At 41.0% G+C, this 15,782-nt stretch overlaps 1 protein-coding gene across 1 annotated transcript in view; it reads left to right on the top strand.

The window, feature by feature from the left end:
• The first annotated feature begins 7,899 nt into the window (after nucleotides 1-7,899).
• LOC115241178 (mucin-12-like) overlaps nucleotides 7,900-15,782 on the top strand; it is a 166,020-nt gene continuing 158,137 nt past the window's right edge. Inside the window, exon 1 of the mRNA XM_029816804.1 lies at nucleotides 7,900-7,960. The gene's annotated coding sequence lies outside the window, so the exon portion shown is untranslated. The remainder of the gene's footprint in view (nucleotides 7,961-15,782) is intronic.

The raw sequence follows: 15,782 nt of genomic DNA, 5'->3' as shown, positions 1-15,782 counted from the left end.
CTATTCTCACCGTTTCTGCGCCAGCGAGAACCGCCCACTTGCAACATGCTCCGCGAAGTAATTTTCGAGAAGAAAACAAAAAAAAATCGAGATCCGTATAGAGTGTCTAACTGATGCGACGACGCGTTCGTGGATTTTTCTCGGTGAATAAATGCGATTTTGTGCTTAAAATACACTTTGTACCCGAAATATCTTGCGACCTTATTTACGTCGGAGTCTACAAATTTCTCATACTTGACTAAAGAGTCCTTATACTATAGAGAAAGTATAGTGATTGCATATGAGAATAAGTAATTTTTGATTGTGTTAATTTACCTATCATTATTCTAGATCCAAAATGTTAAAAAAAATTATTATTTTAATTCGGTCTATATTGTTCCAACACTATTTCTATATTTTTTTTTAGAAGTGTAGTGCTATTGTTATTAATTTTTTGCAATATCTTAAGCAATAATGTGGGGAAAAAAGACAGCTTGAGATGTCGATTTGTAGGATGTGTTCTCTGGAAACGAGTCGCGAATCAACGAGTCGGCGATCGGCAGGTTCGCGTCAAGCACGTCAAGCCATTTAAGCGCAAAGTCACGCGAAGGTGCGACCGCGAAGCACGCAAGCACGTCAACGCGGCATTTCCACGAGCTTTCGCTCGTATACCAGGTATTTGGTTAATCGGGAACGCGAAGGGATTACGCTGTTTGGGCAGCCGGCAAGAATAACAGTCCGTAGCCTCGACCAAATAGAACCGTACATATACACACATACATACCCATTCCGTATGATGGGATAAATTGAATCACGATCATCGGTTCGTTTCTTCAAACGAACTTTCTGAGGTTTAAAAAAAGTTGATGCATGTGATTTTTAATTAATCCTTAACAGTGTAAAAAAATATTTTTTTAAGCATAAACTATATTTTTTATAGTTACAAGAGAAAATGTTTCTTAAAATATTATATTAGTGATCGAAAGAGAATAATATACTGTGATGGAAAACAATGAGACAGTGGAAAATCGCGGATGTCTAGAACGAGCTTCTTACTACCCATCATTTTAAACGATATTATGATCTAAGGCATCTTCGCTCAATCTCCCGCGGGTCTAATGTACGCAAAGCGGATTGGAGAATCAGAAGAGACTAGCGCGAGAACCAGCGTCGTCTTAACGTTATCTTGCAATGATCCGTTGCACATACTGGGCTCTCCGTCCTCTTTCTTCCCGAGCCATCTTTGGCCTTTCTCGAAAGTGCCGCGAGAAAGCTATGGGGGCGAGAAAGAGGGAAGAGAAGGAGCGAGTGGAAACTTTTCTTGTGCAAAGTACCACGCGGACTGGCTCGAGGTTATGAAATTCTGATGGCTCATAAAATGTAAGAAAATTTACAGACTTTGCCATCTTTCTCTCTCTCTCTCTCTCTGTTTCTTTTCCTTTCTCGCTCTCTCTTCCTCTCGTCTTCTGCTTCTCTGTCTTCTGGCTTGCCGTCCTTTCGCGTTTTCCGTCGCTTCTCTCCACCTCGACCTGCCGTTGTCGGCGGCTTCGCGAGATGAACGGAAGAGAGCGGACGGAGGGAACGAGACGGCGTAAAGTTTAAAACTCGCGGCAATCGATTAGGAGTCTGGCAAAGGAGACCTCTCCCACCGTTCGCCCCATTGCTACCTTTCTCTCTCTTTATTTAAATCGACGCGTTCGTGTTTCATCTTTGTTTTTTATAAAATCGGAAAATAAATATTGCTTATTTGAGTTAAATCTTTAAAAATGATTAATAACAAAACAAAATTATATTTAGAAATATTTATGAATTTTACGCACAAAGATAATATGCGATCCATCGCAACATACTGTTAATTCTTAACCAGACATAAATTACAGACTATTACTGATAATCCTAGGCAAGAATTATCAGGTCAGTCTATAGCGATATTTGTGGTAGCGGAAAGTCTAGTGATAGAGATAAAATCAATATTTATTCGTAGGGAATGAGAGTCGCAATATAAATACGATATTCGGGAGAACTTTACGGCGCTCGTGGCAAAAATGGCCGTATTCCTTCCGGAAACTACTTTCTCGTTTATTGGAATGTTCTCTCACTCGTAGCCGCGCTGTATAGGCGAAGCTTAATTAACGGCAAGTGAATACGTCTTGATCATTAGAAATTACGCCTTGGATCGTCTACAGGACGTCTTTGAAACTATTTTCGTCAATCTTTATTTGTGTCTTTCATCTAACTCTACAGATAGTATTGAGATGGACATAATTTTCCCCTTTTTTGGGTATATTGATTCTCTTTAAGAAAATTATATCAATATTTATAGACCATATTTTTTGTAAAATGTATAAATATAGAAATAATTCGACATGTCGATAGAAAATTTAAATTATACTCTATGGATCAGATTTTTATCATATTTTATGTGCAATAATTAATTGAGAAAGCGACTGGAAATTTTCCAGCGGAGAGTTTCAAGGCAACGAGGCCTCGCCCAGCGCTCGCCAATCTCGCGCGAATAATTATGTATAAAGGCGGCGACGATGGCGGCTGGTGTTGGCGATGTGGTAGTGACTCGCCGCTCAAAATACGTCTAAATATTAATGAGCTATCCCTGCCTACGGCGTAGCACCTTCGTCTGGGCCGCGTTCACGCTCTCCTCAGATAGTGTCTACGAGCGCCGAACGTGTCGAGAAGCGTGTAAGCGTGAGCACAATGTGACACAAGTTTATAATTTCGTGTCGCGGCTATGCAAGAATTAAGGATCGGTGCTCTTTTCCGACTACATTACGAGTCAAAAGATATTTTTCTAGGGATAGAATAATTTACTCGTGACTACCTTGAATTTGTATCCAACAATTTTATTTTTGTAAAATTGCAACGACTTCGATATTTATTCTCGTAAATACTTTAGTTACGATCACCCAAATAACTGCTAGAATGGAAACTTTGCTGTGATATAAGCGCTACCGTATTCTTGTGTGCTACGTTCGCAGGCATTTTACAGGATTAGCACTTACCTTGACAGTGCTAATTCGCTTCTATCTTTCTTCGTCTCTCTTCTTTCTTCACCTCGTTATTCTCTTCGTACCCTCTTTCTCTTTCTTACTCTCTTTCCTTATCCGGTACTGAATGGTCGGGGAGTAAAGAGGCTCTTGGCATAGGAACAACGAGATGAGGGCGCAAAAGGGTTGACAGGAAGAAGTTACCTGATAGTTAATACAAAGACTGTCATGTAAGATGCGCCGTCAAGCGGTAGTCGCCTTCTCCCTCCGCTCCTGCTATCTTACCTCTTCTCCCGCCCTTTATTTTGTTCTCCTCTATTTTCCCAGGGCTCCTTCTCTTCCTAGCTGGCAGATCCTTCGGGACGGCTAATTGTGAGTGACAGTCGCAACGGGTAACGGGAGAGGGATCAACGTCACTCTTGAGAACTTCTCAAAAGCCCCGTTGACGCTTCTTCTCATTTTCAAAGATCGCTGTACTATAACGGTTGACACGCGCGCATCCAAAAATTCTGCAGCTCTTATAATTTATATAATGACTTATAACAAGTGTGGTATTAAAATCAAGAGACAAACTAATCTCAGGCTAAAGCAGTTAACAAGAATATTTGACTAAATGACAGAGAATTAAAGGATATTTTCAAACATTAATAAAAGAAAAGAAAAAGATTCTCTTTTTTTGAAACTTTTTTTTTGTAACTTGTATGTTTATAGATAATTTAATAAGACTTTAATACGACTGTTACTCTCTTCTTGTTAGGATATTTTTATAATTAATTCTATGATTTTATTTTTAACGCATGTTATATCGACCCGCATTTGCGAGAATATGATTACGGCCATGTAATTATTCTCTATCGCCAATTCTCTATCACATCTAAGCTTAACAAGAAGAGCATTTCGTGAAACACGCATCTGGTCCCCCATCGAAGTGAGACGCCACCAATCTCGAGTTTACCTACCTACCTCGAGAAATACGCCGGTGACTGTATTTACCATCTCTCGTAGGTACTTAATTTTGCTTTTGGAATGAAGTCCGGGGGGAAGCGCCGTTGGATGGTGCCGGAAGGTGGGAAATAGCGTAGGTGTTACCGAAAGGTAAGAGTTGGTGCGGCCGGGACGCTGCTGGTGTTGGTGGCACATTGAAATACCGGCGATATGCTCGAGGAGCGAGGCTGCAGGAAACTTCCGCCGAGTATTTTCCCGGGACTGTCTCTCACAATTAGAATACTCGGGGGAGAAAGCCAGCCTCGTAGTCGTAGATGTGAAGTAACGTGCAGATAGATGCCTATTACGGGGAGCCTTCGTCGATTTTCCGACGGGGGGATGAAACCAAATACAACGAAAATTTATCGCGCACATGAACTTTGTAACTTTGAGGATCGGAAATTTAACGGATGCATATGCAGAGGATTCAGATCCGATTCCGAATATGCTTTGGCTCTTTTAAAATGTATGTATGCATTCTTAAGAGAGTTTATGTATTTCTGCAAACTATTAGAAATTAATCAATTTAATTTAAAACGCAAAATTGCGGGAAATTTAATATATAATTGGAAGAAAGTATTACATAAATTTATCTCTTAAATTCTTTTTATTGCAACGGTTGCCAGTCAAGTCGACAGAGGAAAGTGCATTGCGATCGCGAAGGAATCGCGTGACGTGCAATTCGATGGTTCCGACCGACAGCTCTCTCGGAATAGTTGCTTATCGGCCGAGTGGTGAGCCGGTTGGGTGTGTGTCTTTAGAAAAGCATTAGTGTCCGGAATTAATTGATCGCGGAGAAGGGAAGTGGATACCTACGAGCTTACATACTCCTATCTCTCTCTCTCTCTCTTTCTCTTCGTCTCTCTTTCTCTCTCTTTCTCACTTCCCTGCTTCCTTGCCGTGCAGGGTGCAGGGTAATATCGGTACTAGTCTGTACCAGTCGATGAGCCACTCGCCGCGCTTCCCCTCTTCATGGTTCCTCTTGCATCGTTCGTACACACGAGCGCGGCGCAACGATATAATCTGCTACTTCGTTCCTCGTGACTTTCCGCCAATTTTTTTGATATCAAAGTACCTTACAGCACGTATGAATTCCGTTTCTCTCAGCGTATTATCCACGATCCACGAAAATTCTATCTTAGATATTGAGCAGAAAAATCTTTAAAATATAATGGATCTAATTAAATACATAAAATACTTAATCTATGACGCATGATACATGAAACCACGTGGCAACTAAAATCCTCGGATGTTTTAACTTATGAAATGTAGGATTTGTGAAATTCAGGATATCCGGTTATTATAATGAGTGGGAGAAATAGTGTTTTTAAATCTGGATTTTTTAAGGGATTTCTTGTGTTTATATTAAATAAAGCTTGCCCTAGCTTTTCCCCAATGCAAATTTTCATGAAAATCTGTTTAGTGGGACTAATTGATCACTGCGCGACTATTTCGATTATTTTTGCGTATAAGATACTTGCAATATATTCTCTCTTGACATCATTCTCGCGTTATCGCTGAGAATTCTCAATGCCAGAGGCGAACAGGCCGGTTAGAAGCGCTTGTTTGACGAGGTCGAGGGTTATTAAGCCGAGACTGCAGACCACATCAGAGCCAGCCAGAAAGGCCCTTTGGCATGTTTACCTAACCTGCAACCTTTTCCTATCCGCACATCTTATTTGTCTATTAAAATTTATGATTATCTAGTGAGGCAATGATTTTATTATCCATTAATCATACTTTTATATGTATTTCTATTGTTAAAATGCAGAGAAACACAGAAATTTTATAGTGTTTGAGTAATGGATGTAAATATTATATTTAAGTAGTTCAAGGAGTCTTATATATTACCAAGATAATCTAACATATGCATTTAAAACTTATAATTATAGTAACAGTAATAGAATTTGTTTGCTACATACCCTAATTATTACTTGTATATACTTTTTTGCATCGTGCATTCCCGCAATTATATTAGATGATAGAAGATCAGTACTTAATTGTAACTCTTATGTGCAGATCAATTAAAAGTTTCGTAATATTGCTTCAACACCCGGCAAATGCCTCTACTTTAGCGTTATGTTACGAGCGCGCGAATTATTTCATCGTTGCGTACGTTAATGGAATTTACAGTTCGCTCATCAGAGAGAGGGAGAGAGAGAGAGAGAGCGACGCATTTCTCTCTCTCTCTCTCTCTCTCTCTCTCTCTCTCTCTTCACCGTCTACCCTCTTTGTATCACGCTCTAGCAGGATTATTATTCCCTCTTGTCGTTCGGAATCCGAATGCGTCTGAGCGTTACTTAGAATCGCGTATCTATCCGTCCGTCTAACTCAGCGCAGCGGCCATCGCCAACTATCCGAGCACTTAGGCGCAATCACGAAACCAATTGGAATCGGTAAATATCCTCGGCGGCTGCAAAGGCAAGATTGCTGGCCGGGTGAAGGAGGGGGGGAGAGATACGAGGACCGTGTTCCGGACAGAGGAATCCGACGGGAGGAGGGGGAGAGAGGGGCGGCCGGATATCGACGGCGCGGCGTTTCGGATGTGTAAGCGTTTAGGACTCGAGTAGTCGAGTTGATATCCGGCAGATATGTCCTTGAAGCATGCGAGCGTAATCGCGATCAGGCGCGACGCGGGGTTGGGAGGGGGAGGAGGGCGGCAGATGTAGGACGGATAACGACGGATATGTATACGCGCTTATACACGTTCACGTAAACGTTTCCACGCGCTTAGCGTAATGGATATGCGCGTTAGTATCGTACCCTCTCTCATCCCCTATCGACCCTTCTCCTCTCACTTCCTCCTTTATCTTTCTCTCTCTCTCTCTCTCTCTCTCTTGCTCTCTCGTAGATCTGTACGCGCTTCCTCGATCCGTCCCTCTGTACTCCACGAATCTGCCTTTGGGCGCGATGCAGAAGCCGCGGGTATCCAAGATCCGACGTGATAAGTGGTTAAACGGCAGTAAGTAAATGTTATAACCGTGCCGCGCGCGCTGGTACGCTCCTCTCTCAAAGCCGGGATCGCGGAGGTTGAGTTACGAGGCACCGGGACGGTAATACTCAGCGAATACGCGGTACACCGAAGTGGCAGGGCGCATTATGAGATTGAGATTAAGCGTGATACGAAGCGCGCCGCTCGGATTACTCGTGTGTAACGAAAAAGGGCGATACCCGCTTCAATTTTATTGCGTATAATCGCGAGTAATAATGAAGCGAAGGAATAAACTTTTCCCGCACGAGAGTATGATAAACCGCACACGGGGTGAGCGGAGGATGCGAAATAACGCCAACGAAACGGCACGTGACTCGAAGATGCAAATTAGCTCGGGACCGTAAATGAAGCTGCTAGGAGACGCTGCTGTAAAACGTTGTTTGCCCCGTCGTCTCGTTTTAATTGTTCCGACCACGGGACGCACGCTATCGCGAACTGCATACTTACGATAATACGTGAAATTAATGATTATCGCGAGTCAACTGCGAAAGTTTCGCGCGTTAATTTATAAACGTAATATATCGTTGGACCGCCGTACTGTGTTATGGCTATTGCTGATGTCGCCGGGCGGTTATGAATCACGTCCTTTGACAGAACTAAACGTTACAGCGCGCGTCCCCTTTTGCTTTTCGTCGACGAAGGGGGGTCTTCACCACCTAGACGAACTCCGGAACGTGAACGATATTGTTAACAACTCTGCTCGCCTTAAATTATGCCCGCCGGGTAATTACAGGGAGGCACATGACATTCGTGCATGGGAATAATTAATTCTCGCGATTACATTCGCCTTCGTCTTCTCTGCATCTCAACGCGTTCCACAACATCGTGTCCTCTGTTTCGCACGAGTCCGCGCGTATCACAACTCGAGAAGTGTGAGAGATGAAGGTTCCCTTAACGATATATTTTCTCATCGTATCGTTTTTCTTCTGATTACAGGTAAATAACACGTCGTTTCAACAGAGTACTTACTTACAAGTTTCGAGCGTTTTTCTGTCGACGAGTGGTAAGTCGAAAAAACACACGATCTATATATTTCTCTTAAATATACTTTACAATTATATTAGCAAGACATTAATCAAACTTCGCGTATACTGATGCAAAAAACTGTGATTAATAACGAAATTAATTCAGGAATTTACGCTTTTATATTGTCTTGGTATTAATATTTTCCGGATTCTTCAGTATCACACACACGTATCGCAACTCAAATTTCAATATTAAAGGGAGAAGAGTCGTTTTCTTTTATTTTATTCTAAATTCGATTTATTAATAATTTATTATCAGTGCACACATTTCGTGTCATTAGTTACACAGATTTCTCGATCAATCTTATTAGCGCACTTTTTCCATTTCTTGTTATAAACAAAAAAAGCGAATGTATTAAGTAGATAATTCAAACAACGTCATTTGAGACCGTGAAAACGTGCATTTTATCGATCGAAGATCCGATCTCAGAGATCTCAGGTCAGAGTCGGATCGTAATCTCGACCTCGCGCAAGGCGACGTCGATGCCTGTTCGCTTTAAGGAGCACGAAAGTGGTCTCCGCTGTAAAGCCGACGGAAGGGGCCAGGAGTCCGGGTCGGGAGTAAATTAGTAATTAGAAATCTGATACAGGTAAGGTAAGTCGGTGTTGTTTCGGCATCGCGTGGCTCTCTCCGCGTCGCGTGGACTCCTGGCGACAGGCACGGCCTCGCGTGACCCGACGCCCCCCCATCGGGGCAGCTTTGGCCGCGGGGGCGAGCACACGGGCAATCGTTCGTCAGGTGGGGGGTAGGGAGGGGGAGGGGAATGAGCAAAGGGGACGCCGTCTTGGAAAACGTAAGGGATGACAATTATGCCCTACAGGTAATTGTCGGGTTGCAGCTAAACGGAGCGCACGCCCCAACTCGCCCTTCCGCGCCACCTGAAACGCGAGCTTTCGCTAGAAAATCATGGGCTTTAAAAAGCGTCACGCTCCTCGAAGCTCTCCAATTTATCGCGGTTTTCGCCCCTTCGCGATCCTTCCCCCGCGGCCGAGTGCAGCAAAAATATCAACGCGACGCATTTATTATTTCACTTTCGTGCACCCTCTGCCATTGGATCCCTATTCTGTCTATTGTCGCGTATAGATTTTAAGTACGTGCCTATTTTTTCTTTTTTTTTTATTAGTTCTTTTCATTTATTCAATATCTTTAGAACATCGAAAGAATTACCCTTATTACGCTAACGAAGTGAGAGTCGATAGTTCTCACATTACCGTGGATATAGATGATAGTGCATATATATATGTGTAGAATGCAGAGCGCGTATCATCGCTAGAATTCGAAAAGAGTTGAATATAATGGTTACAAAGACATGTAAAGAGTACAGTCTTTTTATGTGTGTAACTTTATTCTTTTCTCGTGTAGCTAAGTATTCTTTCTGTGATTGTTAAATTTAGTTAAAGTTATTTCTTTACATGCGTGTTATATTTGTATCAGTCATACTATTATGACATAAAAATTTGATAAATAAATAATTATTATTAAATCGCGAAATCTTTTATACGGAGTGAATTTAAGCGTTATAGAGAAGTACATTTCTGCAATATTCTTCTTTTATTGCCTTGTTTGAATGTGTTTGAGTCTATAGAAACATTCTGAGTCTAATATTATGACGTAGTATGTTCACTTTGTCTTCATATACATGTGCATTAGCGCAACTCTTATATGTGTGTATAAGTCTCGGAGAAATATTAATAAGGAAGCGGGTCAAGGAAATTGCAGCTTATGGCCCAACGTCGTTCATTCAACCTGAACTTTCTTATCACTTGCATTGTAAAAGAATATCCATCAATGGTCTCGAAATTAAACTACAAAGAAAAATAGCACATTAAGTACAGTCGTATCGCAATCATCCATCGAGAATTGTTTCGCTTATTCTAGTTGTATAACGAAAAGTTTCACCCTTGTAGTTAGAATTGATTTAAGATTAGATGGCGGATTAAAAAAAAAATATAACAACACATTTTATATTTAAATTCTTCTACTGAATAAATATTAAGATATTAGTACACGTGCACACACATAGTTTTCCGGACTATGCATTGCATTTATTATTGTGTATTTTCTTTGGGAAATAGAATCTTCCAGTCGCAAACTTTTGTCGAACGCGCTCTTACCAATACTAGGAAACGTACGACTCTCGACATTCGATCGTCAACTCAGGCGAATCGGCACAAGAGTCTGAGGAAAGACGAGGGTCAGAGGTTACGGAACATTGGGGCGTGTCGTGACGACAATATCGCGAGTCTTCGAGTCTTTCTCGTATCCGCTCGCTCCTTCGTTCCCTTCGACGTCGACGACGATCGTTCGGAAAATTAGCTACAAATGTGTGTTATTTTGCCAGGTAGAGCGGCGCGCTACACGGGCGCATACGCCCGACATTCATTATGCACGCGGTCCCTGTAGAAGCCGCCGGCCGATCGACGCTTGTTTCGCACGCGCTTTTTCCCACGTGCTTGTAAGCCACGTAGCCCGGTCGGGCTATGCCTTTACCTAGCTAGTGTACGACTATGAATGTCTACGTGGTGTGGAGGATGCGGGTCTCTATATACATCTATTCTGTCACCTTTATACCAGCTTGACGCAGCCGATTCTTGGCCACGTGGCTCGTAAAGACAGACGTAGGTCTGCGTCGTCGCATACCGAGTTTGCTCGTTGCCGTGTGTCGCGATCAGTGTATTTTAAACCTTGGCACGCTTTGTTTTGTCTTACGTGTTCGACAATTTTCGCGCTTAGTCGTTCGCGATTGACTTACGTGTCTATCAAGTGTTAGAGAAAGAAATTAAAAGACATTTCTCTGTTAGTGTTTATGATGATTAGAACGGAAGCGTTTCTTCATTATACATTGTAGTTACAGTGATTATAATTGTATTTAAAATGTGTTAAATTTTTCCAGACAATATTACTCGGACTATATGATTGAAACAATTTTATAAAATTAGGGACAGTTGAATTTTATTGCATCTAATTATTCCTAGTGATTCGTCGGACTTAATTACGTACTATCGCGATGTAAGTATTAAATGGAAAACATGTATCTATTAATTTAAAGAATTCAAAAAATCTGATTAATTGTGTCAATTAAAGAATTTGAGGCATAGCAACATAATAAACAAATTTTGAAAACAAATAATAAAAAAATTTGACTTATTACTAATATATGATTAAATGCACTTATATATTACATATCTTTTCCAAAACATTAGAACGTTTGGTTTTTCGACCATAATCGGACTTGTATATAAATATACACATGTATACGAAGCAAGACCTCGTACGGTTCGAGCGCCTTAGCGTGCTGCTGCTCTAACATAAGACCTGCAATTAATTTTGTATTTTGTTGCTGTGCACCAAGTTCGCGGACATTTAAAAGGGCTTCATGTCTCGCTCTTTCCATTCGTGCACACGTCGCGTCGGTCTCGCGAGGGGAGCCCTGAAAAAAATGGGAAAAAATGGCGCGACGCTCGACAGTGTGATATCGTGTCGTTCGAGTGGCGGTCGCATGCCAACCGGAGAATTACCGTCGAGTGGCTAGAGTTACCGTCAGGAGAACACGTATAGAGCCTAACGCGTTCGCATGACGGATGTCGATTCGATAGCTCGATTTCACCTGGCTCGCAATTCCGATGCCACTCCGACACCCCCGAGAAATTTTACACCGATCGATCGCGATTATCCTTTCCTCGTTGGCCGTTGGAAATTCAGGGCAAATCGACGACAGAATCCGGATGTTTTAATTCGATTCAATCGTCTAGAAGACCTTTAAACCAAGAGGGTCGATGACAATTAAAAGAAACTTTGTTGAATATTAATATATGGCTTGTTCAATTTATATACTCACAATAACTTAATATCTTTTTTTAAATTCTGTACTGCTAATAAGATTCATGCAGAAACCTAATTATATTCGTACAAGTTTTCAACAATATTGTGGTACTAAAAGAAATGGATGCAAATATAACGTAAGTGCCACATAATGTGAAGCTCAGTGCTAATCGAGCAACGGAGATAATGGAAGGTTTATGCGTTTTTAAAGCGCGGTTACACAGCACGAACGATGCAGTATTCATTAAAATAAAACCAGAAACGCTATTATTATGACGATTGTATGCGTTCTCGCGGGCGCCCTTCGTAAGACGGCGAGTAATTCTTTTGCGTGAACGCGCCGCTATCGGCAAGATAGGGTTACTCTGTCCTGCACGTGGAATCGCAATGCTTGCATGGTCATTATAAAGCCATTAATCATATAAATAGGGCGAAGGAGGCAGGACCGTGGAGGGTGGTACCCGTGGTTCGAATGAGAGGACGGTCAAGTCGAGTGAATTATCGATAACGCAGACCTTCGAGTTTCCTGCAGCGAGACCGACGATACGCTCGCGCCTATCAATTAATCGATCTGCGTGTGCACCCTTACTCGTCTTTGAAAAACCTTTGTCATGCGCTACTTATTATTTCGGCTTCTGTCTCGGAAAACGTGCTGTTTGACGGTATATTGTTTGGATTGAATGTAGAATTATAATTCGTCGATTTAACTAATCCTTACGTGCGATTCACTAAAATAACATTGCACGTTTGACATTACGATCTGGAAGAGTATTTATAGATTTTTATGTGAGCAATTTGATATACATTAAAATTAGAATTAAATTAGAAATGTCACGCCTATTGTATTCCCAAGTTCGAGTTTTTCACAAATTCCGCGTATCTTTTTACATGTTTCTAAGCACATGTCTATTATGGGAATATCTGAGAATGCACGGCTGTATTATGGGATAAAGTGAATCATTAAGTCAGCGACATGGACTCTCTTCTTCGGCGTTATACGAAGATGCTCTACTCTCAGACGACTCTTAGACGGGGGATGAGGAGCGCTGCGGCGAAAATCGTGGGCTGGAGCGGGGATTACTCATCCGACCGAAAGGAGATTCCACTAAGCTTTCAGATTTTACCCTCTTAGCCGACCAAGGATTATAAAACGCAAATACGTCCCGTGATTAGTGAGGATAAAGTAAACATCGGCCCTCCGTCGCGGCTGTTGCTCGTGCGAAATACTTTAGAGAAAGCGACGACGCTACGAAGAAGTCAAGGGAAACAGCGCGACATCCTTAATAATTCTTGATTTACACCTGAAATATGAATATAAGAATCCCGCGAACGTGTATATTTAATCGTTACGATTAGCACAAGAAATTCAGGTTGGACTTGAACGAAAGGAGACTTTAATGACAATTTTGAATATTCCTTAAATTAAATTATTAACAAAAACTTATTTGTTTTTTTGATAAATTGTTTGTTTGAAGAGCATTGGAATTATATTATTTAGGTAGAGTGCCAAAGTTTACATTAGTACCAGAAAATTAAAGAACAATTTAAGACACTTCTCATCCATCTACGTCTCTGTATGATATGATCGATTATTTTTTCCATCATGTTGTGACGATCATTTTTGATGGATCGGAGATCCAGAGATCTCGAGAGATTATCGATAACCTTAGATAACTCGTATTGAAGACATGGCAGGCCGAGCGGGACCGAGTCCGAAATTCGATATAATTTCGAGGGTAATTTCGAGATAGCCACTTTACGCGGATAAACTGTGGGAAGATAGAACTTTAGAGCGCGGGGAAGCCTCAAGCATCCTACGGAAGTCTGGCTCTAATTAAGCGGCCCCTACTCCTGCCACGGCTCCTTCACTCATCATCTTTCATCTCGCTCTGCTTGCCCCACCGTCATCCTCTTCGGCTCCTCGGCATCCTCGCCAAAGTCTGAGGTGAAAGTAAGCATCCGTCCCGCGTGTTATCATATTCCTGATTGTTATGTCTTCGCTGACGATATCCTACTGCTCTCGTGTTTTCTCTCTTTGCTTCTCCTATTTCATCTACCTCCCGCAAATCACGTTTTCTCTCTCTCTCTCTCTCTCTCTCTTGAATTATTCGGCTGAATAATTTCTACTCTGCAACGGTTTTTCTCTCGATCTCTTTCTATCCGCTTCGTTCGCGCCGTTTCGCTTCTTCATGGCTGCCTGGCAATACAAGAGAGTACAAGTTCCTAATTAAATTCCACTCTTTTCTAGCGAACCTTTTTTTAGGTTTTCTCAACCGCACCTTAATTGCGCGGGAATCGAGATGGCTGTTGCCCTCATCAGCCACTCGGCACCGATTCTCCGGTCGCGTCTTCCTCTCTTTTCTCTCTTTCTCTCCTGCCTTCTGTAGTCTGCTCTCTTAATTGGCGCATAATTATGTAAACAATTCCGACGTCGCGCTTCCCGACTCCGACGCTTAGCCATGAAGTTAGAGCTACCCCTGTTCTCCAATGCTGCAAGTCTCAAAATTATCTCGAAATAAAGTTCCAAACATAATTCAAGTATATCAAGAAGGGAGACAAGTTTATATGAACGTTAAAAATTGATCAACATCAGCGGGATATATGCCAATTTTGATTGTTGTATACTTGACAATATTGTCTAATTAAAAATAAAAGTGACTTTACATAAATGATATGTGTTAATAAAATTGAAAATCTAGCCAAAAAAGAAATTTGTAACTTTCGTAGTAGTGTTAGATTACATGGGAACTTATTACAGTGATAATTTGGAGCATATGACAAATAATACGTATATCTTTGTTCAATATATCAATTGATTATATTATCGGCAACATGTGTTGCATTGTTGAAAGAAAATTGATAAATATTATATGATAAAATATTAATTGATAAAATTATATGATACCTAATAATTTATTAATGTTAACTATTTATTGTTCATAGAATTCAATGGCAGTATTACGATAGAAAGAGTTGTCTCTTTAATCACACCGATATTTTACGAGTTTATCGCTCGCGACGGAAGACTGCGGATTAACAAAAATCCAGCGGAGCAACGATCTATTTACGGCGGATCGGGGGTTGGTTGAGTGAGAGGCGGATGGTTCGGCAGAGTAGGCGGGTGGGAAGGGGAGAGGGTGAGCCGTGCTTGCGGCAACATTATCTAAAATTCAAGCTGTAATTACTTTGCTGGGCGGCGCTCCGCTTGATTTATAGTCATCGCGCGATGCAGCTGCGTGGGTGTAAGTAATTAAAAATGTACCATCGCGTGGAACGGCACCCTCCCCCACCTCGTAGGAAGACGGTTTAGAGCGGGAACCTGAGGAGGTGTGGGAATTAGGGGTTGCTGCTTTTCTCAAACCCCGTGTGTCGTACCGCGCAACGAATGAAGATAATCGATCGAGAATTTCGGTTATGATTTTCTCATCGGAATTTTAAAGCGGGAAGCAAAGAAGATACTATATATATTTAATATTTTAAAATCATCAGCTTTCAAGTTTGCTTAATGTTCATGCTAGTGCGACATAACGTTACACATGTATATAGGCATTAATTTTACGAAACCACGTTGCTGTTACATACGATACGAGGAAAATAATAATCTATTTCTATAAAAAACTAAAAATTCGTAAAAATTAATCTTATTTTTCTATCATTTAATTTCTTTTTCTATTGTATTTCATATCTTAGAAATAAAATAATTTATGTGTAAATATCATAGAAAGAAGAAATCTTTTATACGAAAAACTTGTTCATCTGACTTTAAATTATTAAGCATGAATATAAAATGATGCTATAGCGTTGTTAGACTAGATATTATTTTTTGAAATGATGCTTTTATTTCAAAGTATCGCGATTAGAAATAATAGATTATTTTTTATATAACATACAAAAAATCAGATAACACTTTACTACCACTTTATAGACTATACGGAATTGAATCTCGAACTTGGTAGGATGGCCGTTTGCCAGGAATC

This window comes from Formica exsecta, unplaced genomic scaffold, assembly GCF_003651465.1.
Source record: "Formica exsecta isolate Colony F162 unplaced genomic scaffold, ASM365146v1 scaffold47, whole genome shotgun sequence".
Lineage (NCBI taxonomy): Eukaryota > Metazoa > Arthropoda > Insecta > Hymenoptera > Formicidae > Formica > Formica exsecta.
Note: the sequence above shows the minus strand (reverse complement) of the source record. Positions and strands in the feature narration are given on the sequence as shown.